The sequence below is a fragment of the Nomascus leucogenys genome, chromosome 2 (assembly GCF_006542625.1).
Source record: "Nomascus leucogenys isolate Asia chromosome 2, Asia_NLE_v1, whole genome shotgun sequence".
In the NCBI taxonomy this organism is placed as follows: Eukaryota; Metazoa; Chordata; class Mammalia; order Primates; family Hylobatidae; genus Nomascus; species Nomascus leucogenys.
The window spans coordinates 20,593,332-20,597,910 of record NC_044382.1 but is presented as its reverse complement, the minus strand read 5'-3'; the positions used below and the strand labels follow the sequence as shown (position 1 = coordinate 20,597,910).

At 42.4% G+C, this 4,579-nt stretch overlaps 1 pseudogene; it reads right to left on the bottom strand.

Annotated features, from left to right (window-relative positions):
• Positions 1-3,080: 3,080 nt before the first annotated feature.
• LOC100601281 lies at positions 3,081-4,049 on the bottom strand (annotated as a pseudogene).
• Positions 4,050-4,579: the final 530 nt, after the last annotated feature.

The following is a 4,579-nucleotide window of genomic DNA, read 5'->3' as shown; positions in this document are numbered from 1 at the left end:
ACTGGGTGACAGAGAAAAACTCTATTTCAAAAAAATTTTTTTAATACTTTAAAAATATACTTTATATACTTTTTGTATATGAAGTGGGACTCTTGAAATTTTTGCTTAAAGTTTCAAAATTTAAGTCTGTGACCTGCTGATAGGCCCAGATGTGGACAAAGCCATGAGTGAAAGGAAGTTTATCAGTAATATTCTCCCATTCACACTCATTGTCTTCTTCTTTCATTTCAGCATCTCAGTCTGCAGAGGCTCAACATCTGTAGCTGCCCATAGTTGGCTAGAGACCACTTGCAGTGACTTTCGGGGCCAAAGTGGGGACCCATAATTCTGTCCCCATTGAATATAAACATATCTGCCTTATGTCTATCAGTACCCACTGAATACTCCCAAGTATATCCATCTTCTTCTATCCATCTAGCCAGCCTCCTATGCACAAAATGTTGTAGGCTTTCTGTAGTAATTTCAGAAAAAGTATCAGTCACAACTCCAGGCTTAAAAAAAGTAAAGTGTATTTGCATACTCCAAACAAATAAAGATAAAATGTTCTCTCACGATACCAGGGCAAGCAAGGAACTAAGTGCCCAGTAGTGGTAATAGGCATTGTTGAAGTTCATAGGAATCAGAATGCACAATGTGGCAGATAATAAAGACTGACTTTAGAGAAGAAATGGAGAAATTTATTCATTCTCCTTTAAGCCCTGAGAAATAATCAGGCCTTAAAGGATGAGTAGGGTTTATGTGCACAGAAAGAAGGAGGAAAGCCTATGAGAGAAGGCATGGGGGATAGGAGAAATCACAAAGGCTAGGAAATAGAAATCCGAAAGTAGACTTGTTTGGCTGAAGTGGAGTTTGAGAAAGTAGCTAAGCTTGTAAGACTGGAGAGATGATTGGTTGATGCCAGCCTCTCCAGGGAGAAGCATCTAGTAGAAGTATGCAGAATGACTTAGGCTTTGGGTGGTTTGCCTTTATCTGTCAACTAATTCATAGATTCATTCAACACGAGTTGCATGAGCTTTCTTGTGTGCTTAATTCACTGGTCATGACTTGGTACTGTTTATTATTATTATTATTTTTTGAGACGAAGTCTCACTCTTTTGCCAGGCTAGAGTGCAGTGGCATGATCTCGGCTCACTGCAACCTCTGCCTCCCAGGTTCAAATGATTCTTCTGCCTCAGACTCTCAAGTAGCTGGGACTATAGGCACTCACCACCACACCTGACTAATGTTTGTATTTTTAGTAGAGATGGGGTTTCACCATGTTGGCCAGGATGGTATTGATCTCTTGATCTTGTGATCCGCCCGTCTTGGCCTCCCAAAGTGCTGGGATTACAGGCATGAGCCAGCGCACCCAGCCAGCACTGATTATTATGTCCTAGTTCTTTCAGAAGTCAAAGGAGACTTAGCCCTTGCTTTGGAGAGAGCTGCTTCTTCATCAAGACCAAATAATTAAGATGAAGAACAAGTGAGTAACCATCGCAGTTAACTTTTTTCCAAGAAAATATTTCTACAGTAAAATTAAACCCAGATATATAAAACCAAACAAAACAAATATTTAGCTTATTGAATTATTATACAGTGAAAACCATTGTTAATGACCACCTGCATCAAGAAATAGAATTGCTGTCTACCTGTGTAACCCCTTTACATGTCCGAGCCCAACACAATCTCTCCCTTCCTCTGAAAGTAACCATTATCTTGATTTCTATAGCAATCACTTTTTTTTTTTAAATGTTAACAGTCTTTTATTACCAAACGCCATGCAACTGGGTAACTCTAACCCAGCTAAGAGCAAAAATGGCATTGCTAACAAGATTGAGGATGGAGGGGCAGACCCAATAAAGATTGTCTCTTAAAACAAGGATTGGGAAAAAAATATATATATCTGCATAAGTATTTTTTAAAAACTAAAACTTTCCAATGTGGCAGAAAAAATATCCCAAAATGATTTCAATTCATTAAAATCAGTATTTGGCAGCTTATGCTGCCTTAGAAATCCAAACTCAGGATAACCCTAGGAGAAAATCATCCCCTCCCATTAAAAAAATTCCTGTTTTTCCTCTTCCTTGTTCAAATTTCACTGCATATTCCACAAAACACCCAAAGAGCCAACTCACTTCCCTCAGCCCCTGTCTGTCTGTTCAGGCTCACACCAAATATCCCTTAGAAACCTTCACCTCTACTACAATCAGGAAATTAAGCCCTAATTTCGGGGCTGGATTTCTAGAAACTTGTATAACATCCTCATGCTTCCTTCACTCCTTGAAAGATCAAGGGGGGCAGTGTACCTGGCAGAGACTGGAATGCCTGCTAGGCTGGCTGAAGGCGGCTTTTCTTTTTTCTTTTTCTTTTTTTTTGAGAAGGAGTCTCGCTCTGTTGCCAGGCTGGAGTGCATTGGCAAGATCTTGGCTCACTGCAACCTCTGCCTCCTGGGTTCAAGCGATTCTCCTGCCTCAGCCTCCCGAGTAGCTGGGACTACAGGCGTGCGCCACCACGCCCAGCTAATTTTTGTATTTTTAGTAGAGATGGGGTTTCACCATGTTGGCCAGGACGGTTGCGATCTCTTGACTTCGTGATCTGCCCACCTTGGCCTCCCAAAGTGTTGGGATTACAGGCGTGAGCCACTGCGTCTGTCCAGAAAAGGGGGCCTTTCTAAGCAAACATGCCCCAATACCTTGTAACTGAAAGTCTAACCAGGCAAAACCAGGGAGCAGCAGGCACTGAACTATGGCTGTACCTAAAGGTGCACATCTGCCCACTTTAGCCATACAGGTAAGGGAGGTAAAGAGAGCCAAGTGAGTATTTGACCTCATCTGTCTTCTGAGAAATGTGTGTATTTTGGGCCAAAGCTGTGTTGCAGAGAAAGTCATTTGGTCAAGTGATAGCCTTTGCTCTGTCTGCCTGGGCAAAGCTACCACTCCTGGGCAGCCTGTTTCATGGCTGCTTTACAGAAGCTTTTCACCCTCATGCAGAATACTTAAAATTAACAGGGAAATTATCAATTCGACTTCATACCTGACAAATACTTTAACAGCAGTTTCTCAATAACCATTAATGGAGACAGACTACCTCTCAGTTGAGGATCACAGCTCCTTCCGGTCAGTAGGCTTCTTGCCTGACTTCTGCAGCAGCTCATTGGTCTTAGAAAAGTGTCTACATCCAAAGAAACCTCTATACGCTGACAATAGGGAGGCATGAGCCGTTGGCAGTACATGGTGCCGCTTCCTCTCCATGGCACTATCCTCTTCTGAGCATAAGAACCCCAGAGCAAGAAGGCAAGGCCATTGGAGTTCTGGTTTAGCCAGGACACAGTTGCATTAGCAGAGATTGCTCCCAACCTCTCTCCTTATGAGAATTGGCTTGATGGGCTGGAACAGTGAGGACAGCATTGAGTAAAACATCTTGTTTGACCCACCCAGATAAATTTCCATGGCTGGGATGAAGAAAGCCATCTATGTCCGTAGACAGCTCTTTATAAATGTTTTCCAAACTGGGCAGAGGTAGAACAGGTCTTTGAACACTAAAGCAGACCCCATGAGCTTGATGGGGTCCATGATATGGATCCTGTCTTGGAATGACATCCTTCACATCTCTTATGTCACACATCTGGGTCCAGGTGAATATTTGGTGTGGGAGAGGATAAACAGTGTAATCCTTGCTTTCTATCGCAACAAATCACATGAGCTTTATAAAATATGGTTTCCCAAATTCTCCACTGAGATGCTTCTTCCAAATCTCACCAAAGCCCATGGCCATGTTGTAGGTGTGAGTCTGAGCAGGGCTGTGGCCATGTTTCTCTGGACACAGATTAACTGCTCTGCTCAGTGGTGAGGAGGGCAGTGTCCCAGGTTCACGTTGCCCAGCCTGATCCTTCTTGGCAGGGCTGGCTACCACATGCCCACTATCCTCAGCTATGGCAGCCACACCAGTCCCCAGGTCAGTGGACTTGGGACTCTGGGCATGTCACTTCCTGGGAGGCTAGGGGAGAAGAAGTAGTAGAAAGTCTTCTGGCTGATCTCACTGGAGCCAAGGAGGGGACCCATGAGGCTCATCCTGGCTGTGGCAGTCAGCAGTTGGCCTACTTTCTTGCATTTATTTATGATATTATTATTCAAGTATGCATCCCTAAACTGTATAGTTTAGTCTTGCCCATATGTATATATAATATATATATTTTTTAACTTAATGTGATTTTCAGGTCTCTTTTAATCTATGGTTTTCCACTCCACCTCTTTCTTCTAATTTATCTGTTGACAAACCTGGGCTATTTGACTTGTCAAGTGTCCTGCAGTCTGGATATTTGACTGCTCATTCATGGTGCGGTTCAACCCACTTTTGTATTTCTTGCAAATTGAGACCCGGATCGAGAGGTCTGATATGACACCGGTTGGATCCCTTAATGAGGTTATTAGTGGTGTTGGATATTGTGTCTTCATCGGAAAGTATATAATGTCTGTTTTTTGCTCTTTTCTGGTATTAGTTGAGGTAGATGCTCAATGTCTACATTCATCAATTCATTAGGAGTTGAAAAATAGTAAAATTTTAATTCTATCTTTTGTTTTATTATTGAGATACTTTTATA